The following is a 19,685-nucleotide window of genomic DNA, read 5'->3' on the forward strand; positions in this document are numbered from 1 at the left end:
CCATGTGGCACATGCATTCACACTCTGTCATGCTCGCAGAACTCTGCCCCCTTCCTTCTTACATCCAGCCCTCTCCACCCAGGCATAGCCCATACAACTTGCACCCTATGTACTCACCTGTTGGTCTGGAGGACCGTAGAGTAGCGTGTACTGTGGGAGGACCCCGTCCACGAGCATCTCCAACTCCTGTGCAGTGAAAGCAGGGGCCCTTTCCCCAGACGCACAAGCCATTGTCTCTCGAGACCGAGGTCACAGCAGCACTTGCAGTATAGGTCCTCTCCTGTCGAAGATCAGGTGTCGAGCGATTGAACAGATAGAAAATTGCGGTCAAATCCGCAGCGGTGACGTCCGCGGCAGTGCATATCATCACCGCCGGCGCACTTCGTCATTGGCTCCTGGGACCCATAGGGTCCAATGTTAACCAATGCAGCATTGCGCCGCGGTCTTAGACCGCATACCGCGACAGTGTACAACGCCAGCGCAGTTACCTCACATCCAATTGTCCCAGTTTAGAGGTCAGGCAGCCGCCATTTCAGGGGCCCACATGGCTTCATTTTCAACTGCGTCACACATACCTAGGCCTGGACTCAACACTCTTACACACAACGTTTTGGATTATGTTTCGTGTTCAGTGTAGCTGTGGGTACATACCTCTGAGTTGCTTATCTCTGTGGTCGCTTTTGTCCTTCCTAGGCACCGTCAGCTGGGACATGTGAGGAGATGGCGGAATCCTCCGGTGTACCGACCGCTGGTGGACCTGTTGACAATGGAGGAGCGACATTTAATCATCACCTACAGGTTTGACAGTGCCACAATCCAGGAACTGTGTACCCAGTTGGAGCCAGACCTGATGTCAGCAATCCGCCATCTCACTGGAATCCCCCCTCAAGTGAAGGTGCTATCAGTGCTCCATTTCCTAGCAAGTGGGTCATTTCAGACAACAGTGGCCATGGCATCAGGGATGTCCCAGCCTATGTTTTCCAACGTGTTGTCCAGAGTGTTGTCTGCCCTGCTGAAACACATGAGGAGCTACATCGTTTTCCCTCAGGTGGAGGATTTGGCTATAGTTAAAGGTGACTTCTATGCCCTGGGATATATCCCTAACATCATAGGTGCCATTGATGGGACCCATGTAGCTCTGGTCCCCCCCCACAGGAGTAAACAGGTGTACAGGAACCGGAAGAGTTATCATTCCATGAATGTACAGATGGTATATTTGGCAGACCAGTACATCTCGCAGGTAAATGCTATGTTCCCTGGCTCAGTGCATGACGCCTACATCCTGCGGAATAGCAGCATCCCTTATGTGATGGGTCAACTCCAGAGGCACCGGGTGTGGCTATTAGGGGACTCTGGTTACCCCAACCTGTCATGGCTATTTACCCCAGTGAGGAATCCCAGGACCAGGGCAGAGGAACGCTACAATGAGGCCCATGGGCGGACTAGGAGGGTGATCAAACGCACCTTCGGCCTCCTGAAGGCCAGGTTCAGGTGCCTCCATATGACAGGTGGTTCCCTATTCTACTCACCAAGGAAGGTGTGCCAGATCATCATCGCCTGCTCCATGCTTCACAATCTTGCTTTGCGGCACCAGGTGCCTTTTCTGCAGGAGGAGGGTCCAGATGATGGTGTTGTGGCAGCTGTGGAGCCTGTGGACAGTGATGAGGAGGAAGCAGAGGAAGAAGACATTGACAACAGGGACTCTGTCATACAGCAATAATTCCAGTGACACACAGGTGAGAACACTTTCTTTACTAATACATTTACTTTCACACTTCTACCTCTATCCTGTCTGTCAATTTCATGCAGTAATTGGTAACAGAGTTGTACATTTCCATTACGGTTTCACAGGTGTGGTTACCAACGTGTGTCATCTGCTTGCATCCTTCATGGACTTGTGATGTGTGACATAGGTATGTTGACATTACTATTGAGAACGGATTTTGTCATCGTCATAGCTAATACACTTTTTCAAAATCACAGACTGACTCCAGATTGTTTTGTGGTTCAAGGGTGTTTATTGAAGTGCTAATTATTGGAGGGGGTGGTAAAATGGTGAGGGGTGATGGTGGAGGAATGTCCATGGCAGAGTCCAGTCTATTAGTCTCACAGGTGCACTGCCCATATGGGCATAGGAAGTGGAGCTGGGGCAGTTCCAATATGGACAGGGTTACAAAGTGGGACAGTGGGATGACAATCAGGGTGGTCTCATTTTTTGGCGGGGGTCTTCCCATCGTGCTCTGTCCTGTTCCTGGATCTCAGGGACCGCTTGTGGGGTGGTTCTCCGTCTGCAGGAGGTGGGGTGCTGGTGTGGTGGTCCTGTGGCGGGGCGTCCTGTCCACTAGCGCCGGCGGAGGTGGTGGGCAGTTCATCGTCCATGCTAGTGTCAGGGGCCCCTTGGAGTGCCACGGTGTCCCTCATGGTGTTCTGTATGTCCTTCAGCACCCCTACGATGGTGCCCAGGGCGGAGCTGATGGTTCTGAGTTCCTCCCTGAACCCCAAATACTGTTCTTCCTGCATGCGCTGGGTCTCCTGAAACTTGGCCAGGACCGTAGCCATCGTCTCCTGGGAGTGGTGGTATGCTCCCATGATGGAGGAGAGGGCCTCGTGGAGAGTGGGTTCCCTTGGCCTGTCCGCCCCCTGTCACACAGCAGCCCTCCCAGTTCCCCTCTGTTCCTGGGCCTCTGTCCCCTGGACCGTGTGCCCACTACCACTGCCTGCAGGTCCCTGTTGTTGTTGGGGTGGTGGGTTATCCTGGGTTCCCTGTAGTGGTGGACACACAGCTGATTGACGTGTCCTGGGGACGGAGGTATGGGCCCGCTGGGTGGGTGCTGTACTGCTGTTTCCAGAGGGGGGAAGGTCAGTGTTGGGCTGTGCCTGTGCGAGGGGAACCGTCTGTCCCGAGGCCCACGATGGTCCGGGCTGGTCATCTGGATCCAGTTGGCCAGAGCTGCTGTCATCACTGTGGGCCTCTTCTGTGGGTGGGGTGGAGATGTATGGACCCTCCTGTCTGGTGACGTTAGGTAGTGGTCCTGCAGGGGTATAAAAGCATGATTATTGCATCTGTGTGTGTCATGGTGTGCAATGGGTGGGTGAGCGTGTACCCCAGTGCTTGCATTCCTGTGTGGGACCTTGTGTGATGATGGTTTAGGGGGTTGTATGGGTATGTGCAGTGGGCATGCTTTAGTGATGGGTGACCATGCTTTGTTGTTGCATGCAGGGCTTGGTGTTGGGATGGGTGGTTTGTGATGTTGGGACATATGTGAGGAGTTGGGGTGATAGGGGAGGAGGTGAGGGTGGGGGTGTGTGATAGCATGCAGGTAGGGTGGGGGATATGATAATTAAGATTTGACTTAGCAGTGTCCATTCCTCCACCGACTCCTCCGAGGCCCTCAGGATGCATAATGGTCAAGACTTGCTCCTCCCCATGTTGTTAGTTGTGGGGGAGGAGGTGAGGGTCCGCCGCCAGTCCGCTGAACCGCGATGTTGTGCCTGGAGACCACGGAACGCACCTTCCCCCGCAGGTCGTTCCACCTCTTCCTGATGTCGTCCCGATTTCTTGGGTGCTGTCCCACTGCGTTGACCGTGTCCACGATTCTTCGCCATAGCTCCATCTTCCCAGCTATGGAGGTGTGCTGCACCTGTGATCCAAATAGCTGTGGCTCTACCCGTACGATTTCCTCCACCATGCCCCTTAGCTCCTCCTCCGAAAACCTGGGGTGTCTTTGGCATGCCATTGGGTGGTGTAGGTGATGTGTGGGGTGGTGTATGTGGTGATGAGTGTGGTGATGTGTAGTGGTGTGGGGTGTTTTGTGCGTGGATGTTGTGTGGGTGATGGTGTTGTGTGCCTCTGTGTGGTGGGGTTGTCTATTGCTGTGCTCTTTCTGTCGCCTTTGTCACTATTTTTTGGTCGTACGAGTTTGTGGGTGATGTGGGTGTGTGTTTTATATTGTGTTGGGTGTGTGGGAGTGGTGTTTGTATGTGTATCAGGTGTGTGTATTTTGAATAGTCCAATGTGGCGGTGTGTACCGCCAATGGAATACCGCGGTTGAAAGACCGCCGCATGGATTCGTGGGTCGTAATAGCATGGGCGTGTTTCTGTTGGCGTGACGGTGGAGGTTTTGCTTTCGCCAGTTTATCACTGACCTTTGGTGTGGCGGTGTTGTGTGGGTGTCTGAATTTCGGCGGATTCCGAGATGTGTGTCATAATAGCTGTGGCGGAATTCCGCGTCCGCGGCGGTGTATTGGCGGTCTTCTACACGGCGGTAAGCGGCTTTTACCGCCAATGTTGTAATGACCCCCATAGTCTTCGGTAGCACCTACCTTACATGGTCCGGCATCAGACCGTGATGTACATGGTGATGTAAGTTCCTAAAACGTTATTAATATACGTCATGAAATGTCTACACAAGTCGTGAAATAAAAACAGTCAGCAAAAGCTCCTTCTAGACTCAAGAAAACTATGCCACATCATCAACATTAAGTCTCAGCAAATCACCATGAATTAGGACTCAAATAACAGCGTGAAAATGCTACCCTTCTGACAAGAATTAATATCTTGTAATTTTCTAAAAACTCAGTTTTTTTCACTAAACATCAATTTTCATTTTACAACATAATTTCATTTTGTACACCAGTGTAAGCTTGTGATTTTCTGAAGGTACACTTATTTTGCCCTCAATTTCCGCACTGTCATTTACTGCTAACTATTGTGGACAGATATTTCGTCACACTGCTATTTACAGTCTTGCCTGCCTGTGTATCACCACGTAACGTGCCAGGCACAGCTCCACATCATCAATTTCACTCTCACATCCTTAACACCACCCACAAAAGGGAAGATTCTCCCTTATGGACGCAGGTTCAGCCTTATTGCCTCTTCGTTCGTCTTTCTCGTCCAGGCCTTACTAAATGAGTAAGTGTTGTGGACCTAAAGATGTTGTTACCCAGCCCAACCAAAATTACTACCACCAAGATGGCCACCAATCTCCCAGAAGATCAGAAAGGAGGAAATGAGGTAAGGAGACTTCCTGAAATAGCAAAGCAGAAAACAAAATTGAAACAAAAAAAAACAAAAAAAAACAAAAAACAATAAACCCTGGGAAGGGTGGGTGGGTAACAGGACTATGATGAGGAATACCAGGTCTTAGAGTAATGAAGATTACCAGTAAGTAACCAGGTCAAATGCACATGTGTCATCATGAATCATCAGAGAAGGTTACTGTAGGAAGTTGGCTCTGTATGTGCTATTTCAAAGTAAGGAATAGCATGCACAGAGTCCAAGGGTTCCCCTTAGAGGTAAAATAGTGGTAAAAAATAGATAATACTAATGCTCTATTTTGTGGTAGTGTGGTCGAGCAGTAGGCTTATCCAAGGAGTAGTGTTAAGCATTTGTTGTACATACACAAGACAATAAATGAGGTACACACACTCAGAGACAAATCCAGCCAATAGGTTTTTATATAGAAAAATATCTTTTCTTAGTTTATTTTAAGAACCACAGGTTCAAATTCTACATGTAATATCTCATTCGAAAGGTATTGCAGGTAAGTACTTTAGGAACTTTAAATCATCAAAATTGCATGTATACTTTTCAAGTTATTGACAAATAGCTGTTTTAAAAGTGGACACAGTGCAATTTTCACAGTTCCTGGGGGAGGTAAGTATTTGTTAGGTTAACCAGGTAAGTAAGACACTTACAGGGCTTAGTTCTTGGTCCAAGGTAGCCCACCGTTGGGGGTTCAGAGCAACCCCAAAGTCACCACACCAGCAGCTCAGGGCCGGTCAGGTGCAGAGTTCCAAGTGGTGCCCAAAACACATAGGCTAGAATGGAGAGAAGGGGGTGCCCCGGTTCCGGTCTGCTTGCAGGTAAGTACCCGCGTCTTCGGAGGGCAGACCAGGGGGGGGTTTTGTAGGGCACCGGGGGGGTCACACGTCCACACAGAAATTTCACCCTCAGCAGCGCAGGGGCGGCCGGGTGCAGTGTGGAAGCAAGCGTCGGGTTTTCAATGTTAGACTATGAGAGACCTCGGGATCTCTTCAGCGCTGCAGGCAGGCAAGGGGGGGATTCCTCGGGGAAACCTCCACTTGGGTAAGGGAGAGGGACTCCTGGGGGTCACTTCTCCGGTGAAAGTCCGGTCCTTCGGGTCCTGGGGGCTGCGGATGCAGGGTCTCTCCCAGGCGTCGGGACTTTAGGTTCAAGGAGTCGCGGTCAGGGGAAGCCTCGGGATTCCCTCTGCAGGCGGCGCTGTGGGGGCTCAGGGGGGACAGGTTTTGGTACTCACAGTATCAGAGTAGTCCTGGGGTCCCTCCTGAGGTGTTGGATCGCCACCAGCCGAGTCGGGGTCGCCGGGTGCAGTGTTGCAAGTCTCACGCTTCTTGCGGGGAGCTTGCAGGGTTCTTTAAAGCTGCTGGAAACAAAGTTGCAGCTTTTCTTGGAGCAGGTCCGCTGTCCTCGGGAGGTTCTTGTCTTTTCGAAGCAGGGGCAGTCCTCAGAGGATGTCGAGGTCGCTGGTCCCTTTGGACGGCGTCGCTGGAGCAGGATCTTTGGAAGGCAGGAGACAGGCCGGTGAGTTTCTGGAGCCAAGGCAGTTGTCGTCTTCTGGTCTTCCGCTGCAGGGGTTTTCAGCTGGGCAGTCCTTCTTCTTGTAGTTGCAGGAATCTAATTTTCTAGGGTTCAGGGTAGCCCTTAAATACTAAATTTAAGGGCGTGTTTAGGTCTGGGGGGTTAGTAGCCAATGGCTACTAGCCCTGAGGGTGGGTACACCCTCTTTGTGCCTCCTCCCAAGGGGAGGGGGTCACAATCCTAACCCTATTGGGGGAATCCTCCATCTGCAAGATGGAGGATTTCTAAAAGTTAGAGTCACCTCAGCTCAGGACACCTTAGGGGCTGTCCTGACTGGCCAGTGACTCCTCCTTGTTATTCTCATTATTTTCTCCGGCCTTGCCGCCAAAAGTGGGGCCTGGCCGGAGGGGGCGGGCAACTCCACTAGCTGGAGTGTCCTGCTGGGTTGGCACAAAGGAGGTGAGCCTTTGAGGCTCACCGCCAGGTGTGACAATTCCTGCCTGGGAGAGGTGTTAGCATCTCCACCCAGTGCAGGCTTTGTTACTGGCCTCAGAGTGACAAAGGCACTCTCCCCATGGGGCCAGCAACATGTCTCGGTTTGTGGCAGGCTGCTAAAACTAGTCAGCCTACACAGATAGTCGGTTAAGTTTCAGGGGGCACCTCTAAGGTGCCCTCTGTGGTGTATTTTACAATAAAATGTACACTGGCATCAGTGTGCATTTATTGTGCTGAGAAGTTTGATACCAAACTTCCCAGTTTTCAGTGTAGCCATTATGGTGCTGTGGAGTTCGTGTTTGACAGACTCCCAGACCATATACTCTTATGGCTACCCTGCACTTACAATGTCTAAGGTTTTATTTAGACACTGTAGGGGTACCATGCTCATGCACTGGTACCCTCACCTATGGTATAGTGCACCCTGCCTTAGGGCTGTAAGGCCTGCTAGAGGGGTGTCTTACCTATACTGCATAGGCAGTGAGAGGCTGGCATGGCACCCTGAGGGGAGTGCCATGTCGACTTACTCGTTTTGTCCTCACTAGCACACACAAGCTGGCAAGCAGTGTGTCTGTGCTGAGTGAGAGGTCTCCAGGGTGGCATAAGACATGCTGCAGCCCTTAGAGACCTTCCTTGGCATCAGGGCCCTTGGTACTAGAAGTACCAGTTACAAGGGACTTATCTGGATGCCAGGGTCTGCCAATTGTGGATACAAAAGTACAGGTTAGGGAAAGAACACTGGTGCTGGGGCCTGGTTAGCAGGCCTCAGCACACTTTCAATTGTAAACATAGCATCAGCAAAGGCAAAAAGTCAGGGGGCAACCATGCCAAGGAGGCATTTCCTTACAGTTACCTTATGCCACGAATGACCATTTTATGCCAACTGTAGCAATCCTAAACTAGTGATGTCCATTACATGCTGTTCTCCATAATAACAAAACAAGGTCAGCTTAATACACCCGATTTTAGTCTGGGTCTATATAGGTAAAAGATACAATAGTTCCCCAAGGAGTCATTTTTAGTTATATAAACACACCTTTTAAACAACCAAATTATTTAAATAATCAGTGTCACACATTATATAGGTTGGCTTTGAAGCAAAACATTTTACTAGGTCAAAAAGAAAATTATTGTTTTTAATAAAACAGCAAATCAACTAGGCTTGGTGTTCCTAGTGATCACACAGTAAAAAGTGAATATGGGTGTGTAGATACAAAGCAAATTACTTGGATTTAAATTACAAAATTGTTTTTTACAAAAGTGGGATCTGCTGGGCATCTCCAACTTGGGAGATTTCTGAACTGAGAATGGGATGATGATATTCCTGGACCTCTGTAGACAATATGCATTGACCGGAAATCAATATCTAAGACATGTAAAAATTCAGTATAGTCTGAGGAGCTACATTCAACTCACCCAAGAGATTGCAATAGAGAAGCCACTGGAATTTATGGTACTAAGAGCTTGCTACATAGAAATGCAATTTCCCTAACCTACTCTAAACTACTACGCAACAGGCATAGTTGATGGCACAAAGAGAGAAGTGGGAAAGGGACCTGGGGAGACTAGAAGACAACAATTTGGGCACAGCATGCAGTTACCCAGAGGAGCTGACCATTAGAGCAGGATTTCGATTGGTACAATTGCAACTCCTCCACTGGGCATAATATACCAGGCTTTATGCATTGGGCAGGATTATGTATGATAGGTGCCTGAGAGGTTGTAATCAAAGGGGTACATTTGCACACTTTGTGGGAATGCTCAAGACTTTAGAACTTTTGGGCAGTTGTGCAGCGTAGAGTCTCACAGACCCTTTACCACGCCTTGCAACTCACCCTCCTGTGGGAGCACAGGGGATGTGTAGAGAGAAAACATTTGATAGATACACCCTCCTTTTCTGCATTGTGGTACTAATGGTGGCTAAGTGAGATACTACACAAAGAGGGGGAGGGGGGCTAACAGATTCCCCTGACCCAAAGTATGTGGGAGGCCAACATGGATTGGTGCATGCAGCAGAGGAGAAGATATACCAAGCGCGAAGGTGCACAACAAAGTTTGCAAAACTAAGGAGTCCATGGAAGACTGGGGAATGAAATAGGGAGGGGTAGGATGCTGAGGCCTAAAATGGGCCCGCTGCATTCAAAGACGAAAGGGGACACCAACGAGGCCAGGACACTTGTATGGCACTGTGGGAATTAAGGTGAATATGTATTTTTTGAACACTGTAGATCCTGAAATGATTACTTACCAAATACGCTGTTTGATTGGGGGGTTGTTGGTGTTTTTGTTGCTACGTGTTGCAAAATTGAATCAACAGAGTCTTTCTTAAAAAAAAATGTTTTCACGATTGTTATTACACAGCATAGTCCCTGATGAAATAAGAGAAAGCTTGCTTTGTAAACTTAGGACCTGATTCAGATCCTGGTGGACAAATTACTCCATTCCAGCGGTGACGGATATCCCATCTGCCGAAATATAGATCACATTATATCCTATGGAATTTATATTTCAGTGGACGGGATGTCCGTCACCATTGGGAAATAGGTAAGTTGCAGAGGAAAGGACATGTATTACACACTGAAATTAACAGTTCAACTTTGAGATTTTAAGTCCAGCAGGTATGCCCCCTTTCAATATACTTAATGAGTGCTCAGTTGTCTAAAGGTAAAAGCCAAAGAGATACAATTTCCATTATTTTTAGGCTCTTACATACGCTCAGAACCAAGATCAAAGGACCTTGTCCTCTTCCTGTTCCATTTAAGCATATTATTGTAATACAATTGTGTCCTAACCTTCTCAGCTGAATTACGGAACTCATCTGTGGCCTACTTTCATTATACTGTGCTGTAATTTCTCTTATAATAAAATTTGTGTCTTTACAACCTATGCTGTAGATAGCATTGGTCACAAAGGATCCTTCCTTGGAACTGGAATGTACTTCTTCCAGCAGCCAGACAGTGAAAATAGTGGCACAAGCAAAATCATGGAAAGTAGCAGAAGTTCTTCCAAGAAGGTGATGACATTGCCTATAAGCTAATCAATAGTCCCTCGAGTTACTCTTATCAAGCTGAAAGGCTCTCCTCCATAACTCCCTGATCTTGAATATGCCGGTTCAGCAGATAAAGAGCTGTTGATGAGTAAACTTGGTACATGCATGTTTCTGAACTGTTTGAACAATAGCCATTTTGAATCCAGGACACACATCCATGAATACATGAGATCAACCACTTTACAAACATAAGAAAGAAATACAATGGAGGTTGTTGCCTACTTATGGAAAGGATCACCAGGTTGTTATTCCTGGTGTGTTCCATGTCAAAATTGTACTCTTGAAGGGCTTGGGGGACTTGGATAATCATGCCTGGTCTGCAGACCTTGAACGAGCGTAAATGGCATCATCAGGGACTGTAGATTCTTTCTTCAAAGCATGTTAAGAATAGCTTTCAAGCACAACACATAGCAGGATGCACCTGGTAGGGGTTTAGACAGGAAACTTTCCAGAAGTACAATAACACTGGAAACATTCACTAGAGAAAAAGCTGTACATGAGGGAAATGGTGCTCTGTACGTAAACCCATCATGCTAAACTTCGGTGGCTGGTCCACACCCTTGAGCACCATGATTATGCACTGTTCATTGCTGTTAATTTCAGGGACAAGATGTTCCTCCACCAAAAGGACCTGTATGTCTTTGAAGGATTATGAAAGGAAAATTCCTTATTAAGAAAATTGGTTTTCAATTACTCAACATACCTCTCGAGGAAGCACACACAAAATAATACCCTAGTAAACAGCACTGAAAGAGCATGAGGTGTATTCGAAAATCCAGATTCCCTATTCTGGACTGGTCTGGACTAGAGTTAGTCAGAACTGTGAATTAGTTGATGAGGCTAATATCACCAGCTCAAAACAAGCAATGCTCTCACCATTTACCATTACTCCTAGGACCTCATTTGTAATGCTTTACATTTCTGATTCTGACAAATGGAGGAAAGCACTATTAACTTAACAAATGCAGATTTATGCACTTTGCAACACCTCTATACCAAACTATGCCTTTCTCGGGGAATCGTGTTAGACCGGGTATGTCCCCTTCAATTCCACCTCATAGACTGCATACTTCTTTAGACATTATCAGGCATATTAAGGTTATATTGAATTTTCGAGCACACACTCTATAAAGTAGAGAACGTCTTTCCTTGATTTCAGCATGCTTGGATCCTAAGGCTCATGTGAAATTTGCTAATCATCATTGAATAGGCAAGTGTATCTTTTTTATCGCAAGACCGGGCCTTTTGACACTATGTTTTGGTGCCTTTCCCTCTAATAGTTACACCCACACAGACTCTGAACTCTCATCTACTGTTAGATATATAATATAAAATGGAGAACTTACTCATTTGCTATTATATGCAGACATGTTTCTTATCTGGTCATCGTGTAGGACTACAAATGTATAATAAACTTTTCAAGATTTTTTTTTTTCTATACAATGTAGGAAAATGCATAATAGTGTTTTTATAATTTTTGCTTTCATTCAGACTTTTTGTAATAAGAAATGACTTTTCATTGACCATCAACGCTAATGGTATGACACTCTTTGATTATAATTACCCTTACACTATTGATAACGAATAATGTATGCACTTATCATTTTCTGTCCAACTTAGCCAGCATCCTCTCTTTTTCATACTTCGACCCCACTTACATTCCATTTCAATTTTTTTGAACTCTTTATCTTTCACTCTTGCACCAATGTCACGTTTCTGTAAGTTTGCACACTCAGTTTTAACCATCACTAATCCACTTATTCACTATTTTTTGGACTCTGGTTTTACTACGAGACTGTACCCTGGATATGACTATCAGTCGATATCTTTCTCTCTTTCTAGGCACAACAGTCATCGTGCACCAATTGGAGGTTTCCTTTGTGCTTTTGGCATTCACTAACAATTTAATAGCACACTATTTCTTGACAGCTCTATCACTCTTGATCTAATTCATGGTTTAATATTTGCAGCTTTGAAAAAGCCCCAGTTAAATACACCACAAGGGGGCGAAACACGTGTCGGCTGTTTTCTCCATGTGCTCTTTGGAATAATTACTCCATGTAAAGGATTATTAAATATGTTTGAACTGAACAACGTGGATTTGGCATATCATTACCTCAAATTAATTCGATACCACGCAAACAACTCTCGATTGTCTTAAAGTGGGTTTTCAATATTTTTTGGACACTCTTGCTGATCTGGGGTAACCTGGTCCATCCCCCCAGTTGACTACCCACTGACAAATAAACTGATCAGGGCAATTTTGAGGAAGGGAGAATTGGACCATAACGTTTGGTGTTTGAATAATCTCACCATGGCAACTGTCCTTGCAAGCAACAAAATACTTCCAAGGTTATTGATGTGAATGTTGTTGATTGAATAAAGTAAATAAATAGATTTGTGAAAGGTTTAAGTAAAAGTTTCTTCTATTAAAAGCTCATAAAATGTGAAACCCTGTGAAGAAATGTCCTCTGCATGGTACACAGCTTTTCTCTGCTCAGAGTGCCCAAATGCAAGTATATCTTCTATCCTGACCTTTATGCTGGCAGTGGCATCACACTAACGTATGCACATGCGTGGAGGTTTAGGCCTCTCCCTGACTGTGTAAGGTCATGAACCTGTCCTGTGAACTGTATGGTACACCAAATTTGCCCTCTCTGTTGACAGTGGATTGCTGTCTCTGTCCTTGGTTTAGCGCAAAAAGAGATGGTGGAAGCATACTGTCTTTTTAGAGGAAATCAAGAGTATAATCTGACTTTTTTGTAGCTGTGTCTCAAGATAGAGGCCCACTGGCCAACCTGTGCAAAGTTCTTCTATCACGTGTACGCTCTAACCTTGCATTGACATCCCATGTGTGTCAAGTGTGTGTAAGTGTGTAGTGTAACACGTTTGGTGATAAGTTGTGTGTATGAGTGAGCCTGAGTAATGCAGGCCGATGGGATCCATCTTGGATGCCCTTGGCCTAGAGTAACACAAGAGGAGGGTGAGGACTGTGCTCTCAGGCAGTGGAGGTGTATTGCCTGCATTCCTGTAGCTGTAGGATGGAGATCCATACACTGAAATCAGGAGTATGGATACTGGGCTACCTTTGGAAATCCCATGAGGATTCTTGTTAGCTGCTGATTAGTTTTCCTGATCACTGTCATTAGGTGGGTGGTGAGAGTGAATGGTGGGACTGCAGACTCTGTTGTGAGAGGTGAGGAAATTTCTAGGTGAGGCCTGCCCTTTTTCTGTCCCTGATTACTCTGTCACTTGGGTTGATGACGGATGCAGAAACCTTTGTGCCTTTGTTATGGGTGCTCCAGGTTGGAGTTAGTAGCAGTGCTAACTACTGTGGAAAGCATCATTGTACACAAAGACCATGGGGGTCATTCTGACCCTGGCGGCCGGTGACCGCCAGGGTCACCGACCACGGGAGCACCGCCAACAGGCTGGCGGTGCTCCCGAGGGCATTCTGACCGCGGCGGTTCAGCCGCGGTCAGAAAGGGTAAACCGGCGGTCTCCCGCCGGTTTACCGCTGCCCCAATGAATCCTCCATGGCGGCGGAGCGCGCTCCGCCGCCATGGGGATTCAGACACCCCCTACCGCCATCCTGTTCATGGCGGGAAACCCGCCATGAACAGGATGGCGGTAGGGGGTGCTGCGGGGCCCCTGGGGGCCCCTGCAGTGCCCATGCCAGTGGCATGGGCACTGCAGGGGCCCCCGTAAGAGGGCCCCACAAAGTATTTCAGTGTCTGCTTTGCAGACACTGAAATACGCGACGGGTGCAACTGCACCCGTCGCACCCCTGCAACTACGCCGGCTCAATTCTGAGCCGGCGTCCACGTTGCAGGGGCATTTCCGCTGGGCCGGCGGGCGCTCTTTTGGAGAGCGCCCGCCGGCCCAGCGGAAATGTTTGAATGGCCGCCGCGGTCTTCGGTCATTTGTCGGTGGAACCTTGGCGGACGGCCTCCGCCGTCCGCCAAGGTCTGAATCAGGCCCCATATCTGGAGGAGACTTGACTCAACCGTTTCTACATCTTGAGCCAGAATTCTTCTGTCCTAGGCCAAGCCAGGGCCACATCAGGGCAACACCTGAAAACCAATGCAGCTGGGCCTGTAACCTGCTCTGGCATCATAGCTATGAACACTGAGTCTGGACAGGCACACTAAAGTACGCAACCGACTTTTGTGGACTTTTCAGCTCACTACAACCGCCTCAGGACATGCAGGAGGTGTACTGCTGATAACAGGATGCAAATAAGGACTCTAAATATGCCATATATCCTGAGCATAGGTGTAGGAAGTTGGCTCTGTATGTGCTATTTCAAAGTAAGGAATAGCATGCACAGAGTCCAAGGGTTCCCCTTAGAGGTAAGATAGTGGCAAAAAGAGATAATACTAATGCTCTATTTTGTGGTAGTGTGGTCGAGCAGTAGGCTTATCAAAGGAGTAGTGTTAAGCATTTGTTGTACATACACACAGGCAATAAATGAGGAACACACACTCAGAGACAAATCCAGCCAATATGTTTTGTTATAGAAAAATATATTTTCTTAGTTTATTTTAAGAACCACAGGTTCAAATTCTACATGTAATATCTCATTTGAAAGGTATTGCAGGTAAGTACTTTAGGAACTTTGAATAATTACAGTAGCATATATACTTTTCACATAAAACACAAATAGCTGTTTTAAAAGTGGACATAGTGCAATTTTCACAGTTCCTGGGGGAGGTAAAGTATTGTTATTTTTAGCAGGTAAGTAAATCACTTACAGGTCTCAGTTTTGGGTCCAAGGTAGCCCACCGTTGGGGGTTCAGAGCAACCCCAAAGTTACCACACCAGCAGCTCAGGGCCGGTCAGGTGCAGAGGTCAAAGAGGTGCCCAAAACACATAGGCTTCAATGGAGAGAAGGGGGTGCCCCGGTTCCAGTCTGCCAGCAGGTAAGTACCCGCGTCTTCGGAGGGCAGACCAGGGGGGTTTTGTAGGGCACCAGGGGGGACACAAGTCCACACAAAAAGTACACCCTCAGCAGCGCGGGGGCGGCCGGGTGCAGTGTGCAAACAAGCGTCGGGTTCTCTGTAGATTTCAATGGGAGACCAAGGGGTCTCTTCAGCGGTGCAGGCAGGCAAGGGGGGGCTCCTCGGGGTAGCCACCACCTGGGCAAGGGAGAGGGCCTCCTGGGGGTCACTCCTGCACAGAAGTTCCGTTCCTTCAGGTGCTGGGGGCTGCGGGTGCAGGGTCTTTTCCAGCCGTCGGGACTTTAGGTTCAGGCAGTCGCGGTCAGGGGGAGCCTCGGGATTCCCTCTGCAGGCGTCGCTGTGGGGGCTCAGGGGGGACAACTTTGGTTACTCACGGTCTCGGAGTCGCCGGAGGGTCCTCCCTGAGGTGTTGGTTCTCCACCAGTTGAGTTGGGGTCGCCGGGTGCAGTGTTGCAAGTCTCACGCTTCTTGCGGGGATTTGCAGGGGTCTTTAAATCTGCTCCTCTGTAACAAAGTTGCAGTTCTTTTGGAGCAGTGCCGCTGTCCTCGGGAGTTTCTTGTCTTTCTTGAAGCAGGGCAGTCCTCTGAGGATTCAGAGGTCGCTGGTCCTTGGGAAAGCGTCGCTGGAGCAGGTTTCTTTGGAAGGCAGGAGACAGGCCGGTAGGTCTGGGGCCAAAGCAGTTGGTGTCTTCTTTTCTTCCTCTGCAGGGGTCTTTCAGCTCAGCAGTCCTCTTCTTCTTGTAAGTTGCAGGAATCTAAATTCTTAGGTTCAGGGGAGCCCTTAAATACTAAATTTAAGGGCGTGTTTAGGTCTGGGGGGTTAGTAGCCAATGGCTACTAGCCCTGAGGGTGGGTACACCCTCTTTGTGCCTCCTCCCAAGGGGAGGGGGTCACATTCCTATCCCTATTGGGGGAATCCTCCTTCTACAAGATGGAGGATTTCTAAAAGTCAGAGTCACCTCAGCTCAGGACACCTTAGGGGCTGTCCTGACTGGTCAATGACTCCTCCTTGTTTTTCTCATTATCTCTCCTGGACTTGCCGCCAAAAGGGGGGGCTGTGTCCAGGGGGCGGGCATCTCCACTAGCTGGAGTGCCCTGGGGCATTGTAACACGAAGCTTGAGCCTTTGAAGCTCACTGCTAGGTGTTACAGTTCCTGCAGGGGGGAGGTGTGAAGCACCTCCACCCAGAGCAGGCTTTGTTTCTGTCCTCAGAGAGCACAAAGGCTCTCACCGCATGAGGTCAGAAACTCGTCTCTCAGCAGCAGGCTGGCACAGACCAGTCAGTCCTGCACTGAACAATTGGGTAAAATACAGGGGGCATCACTAAGATGCCCTCTGTGTGCATTTTTTAATAAATCCAACACTGGAATCAGTGTGGGTTTATTATTCTGAGAAGTTTGATACTAAAGTTCCCAGTATTCAGTGTAGCCATTATGGAGCTGTGGAGTTCGTTTTTGACAGACTCCCAGCCCATATACTCTTATGGCTACCCTGCACTTACAATGTCTAAGGTTTTGCTTAGACACTGTAGGGGCATAGTGCTCATGCACATATGCCCTCACCTGTGGTATAGTGCACCCTGCCTTAGGGCTGTAAGGCCTACTAGAGGGGTGACTTACCTATGCCACAGGCAGTGGGAGGTTGGCATGGCACCCTGAGGGGAGTGCCATGTCGACTTAGTCATTTTCTCCCCACCAGCACACACAAGCTGGCAAGCAGTGTGTCTGTGATGAGTGAGAGGTCCCTAGGGTGGCATAAGACATGCTGCAGCCCTTAGAGACCTTCCCTGGCATCAGGGCCCTTGGTACCAGGGGTACCAGTTACAAGGGACTTACCTGGGTGCCAGGGTTGTGCCAATTGTGGCTACAAAAGTACAGGTTAGGGAAAGAACACTGGTGCTGGGGCCTGGTTAGCAGGCCTCAGCACACTTTCAATTCAAAACATAGCATCAGCAAAGGCAAAAAGTCAGGGGGTAACCATGTCAAGGAGGCATTTCCTTACACAACCCCCCCCAAACGAAAGAGGATGAGACTAACCTTTCCCAAGAGAGTCTTCATTATTTTCTAAGTGGAAGAACCTGGAAAGGCCATCTGCATTGGCATGGGCAGTCCCAGGTCTGTGTTCCACTATAAAGTCCATTCCCTGTAGGGAGATGGACCACCTCAACAGTTTTGGATTTTCACCTTTCATTTGCATCAGCCATCTGAGAGGTCTGTGGTCGGTTTGAACTACAAAGTGAGTACCAAAGAGGTATGGTCTCAGCTTTTTCAGGGACCAAACCACAGCAAAGGCCTCCCTCTCAATGGCACTCCAACGCTGCTCCCTGGGGAGTAACCTCCTGCTAATGAAAGCAACAGGCTGGTCAAGGCCATCATCATTTGTTTGGGACAAAACTGCCCCTATCCCATGTTCAGAGGCATCTGTTTGCACAATGAATTGCTTGGAGTAATCTGGAGCTCTTAGAACTGGTGCTGTGCACATAGCTTGTTTCAGGGTGTCAAAGGCCTGTTGGCATTCTACAGTCCAGTTTACTTTCTTGGGCATTTTCTTGGAGGTGAGTTCTGTGAGGGCTGTCACAATGGATCCATATCCCTTCACAAACCTCCTATAGTACCCAGTCAAGCCAAGGAATGCCCTGACGTGAGTCTGGGTTTTTTGGGCTGCCCAGTCCAGAATAGTCTGGATCTTAGGCTGGAGTGGCTGAACTTGGCCTCCACCTACAAGGTGTCCCAAGTAAACCACAGTTACCTGCCCTATCTGGCATTTGGATGCCTTGATAGAGAGGCCTGCTGATTGCAGAGCCTTCAAAACCTTCTTCAGGTGGACCAGGTGATCCTGCCAGTTGGGGCTAAAGACAGCAATATCATCAAGATAAGCTGTACTAAAGGACTCCAACCCAGCAAGGACTTGATTCACCAACCTTTGGAAGGTGGCAGGGGCATTCTTTAAACCAAAGGGCATAACAGTAAACTGATAATGCCCATCAGGTGTGGAGAATGCTGTTTTCTCTTTTGCTCCAGGTGCCATTTTGGTTTGCCAGTACCCTGCTGTTAAGTCAAAGGTACTTAAGAATTTGGCAGCACCTAATTTGTCAATCAGCTCGTCAGCTCTAGGAATGGGATGGGCATCTGTCTTGGTGACAGAATTAAGACCTCTGTAGTCCACACAAAACCTCATCTCTCTCTTTCCATCTTTGGTGTGAGGTTTGGGGACTAAGACCACTGGGCTAGCCCAGGGGCTGTCAGAGTGCTCAATTACTCCCAATTCCAGCATCTTGTGGACTTCCACCTTGATGCTTTCCTTAACTTGATCAGACTGTCTGAAGATCTTGTTTTTGACAGGCATGCTGTCTCCTGTGTCCACATCATGGGTACACAGGTGTGTCTGACCAGGGGTTAAGGAAAATATCTCAGCAAACTGTTGCAGGACCTTCCTACAATCAGATTGCTGTTGGCCAGAGAGGGTGTCTGAATAGATCACTCCATCCACTGAGCCATCTTTAGGGTCTGATGAGAGGAGATCAGGGAGAGGCTCACTCTCAGCTTCCTGGTCCTCATCTGTTACCATCAACAGATTCACATCAGCCCTATCATGGAAGAGTTTTAGGCGGTTTACATGGATCACCCTCTTGGGGCTCCTGCTTGTGCCTAGGTCCACCAAGTAGGTGACCTGACTCTTCTTTTCCAGGATTGGGTAAGGGCCACTCCATCTGTCCTGAAGTGCCTTGGGAGCCACAGGCTCCAAAACCCAGACTTTCTGCCCTGGTTGAAATTCAACCATTGCAGCCTTTTGGTCATACCAAAACGTCTGGAGCTGTTGGCTGGCCTCAAGGTTTTTACTTGCCTTTTCCATGTACTCTGCCATTCTTGAGCGAAGGCCAAGTACATAGTCCACTATGTCTTGTTTAGGCTCATGAAGAGGTCTCTCCCAGCCTTCTTTCACAAGAGCAAGTGGTCCCCTTACAGGGTGGCCAAACAGAGGTTCAAAGGGTGAGAACCCTACTCCCTTCTGAGGCACCTCTCTGTAAGCGAAAAGCAGACATGGCAGGAGGACATCCCATCTCCTTTTGAGTTTTTCTGGGAGCCCCATGATCATGCCCTTTAATGTCTTGTTGAATCTCTCAACAAGGCCATTAGTTTGTGGATGATATGGTGTAGTGAATTTATAAGTCACTCCACGCTCATTCCACATGTGTTTCAGGTATGCTGACATGAAGTTGGTACCTCTGTCAGACACCACCTCCTTAGGGAATCCCACTCTGGTAAGGATACCAATGAGGGCCTTGGCTACTGCAGGGGCAGTAGTCGACCTAAGGGGAATAGCTTCAGGATACCTAGTAGCATGATCCACTACTACTAGGATGTACATATTTCCTGAGGCTGTGGGAGGTTCAAGTGGACCCACTATGTCCACACCCACTCTTTCAAAGGGGACCCCCACCACTGGAAGTGGAATGAGGGGGGCCTTTGGATGTCCACCTGTCTTACCACTGGCTTGACAGGTGGTACAGGAGATGCAAAACTCCTTAACCTTCTGGGACATGTTGGGCCAGTAGAAGTGGTTGACTAACCTTTCCCACGTCTTGGTTTGTCCCAAATGCCCAGCAAGGGGAATA

This window comes from Pleurodeles waltl, chromosome 1_2 (genome assembly GCF_031143425.1).
Source record: "Pleurodeles waltl isolate 20211129_DDA chromosome 1_2, aPleWal1.hap1.20221129, whole genome shotgun sequence".
Taxonomy (NCBI): Eukaryota; Metazoa; Chordata; class Amphibia; order Caudata; family Salamandridae; genus Pleurodeles; species Pleurodeles waltl.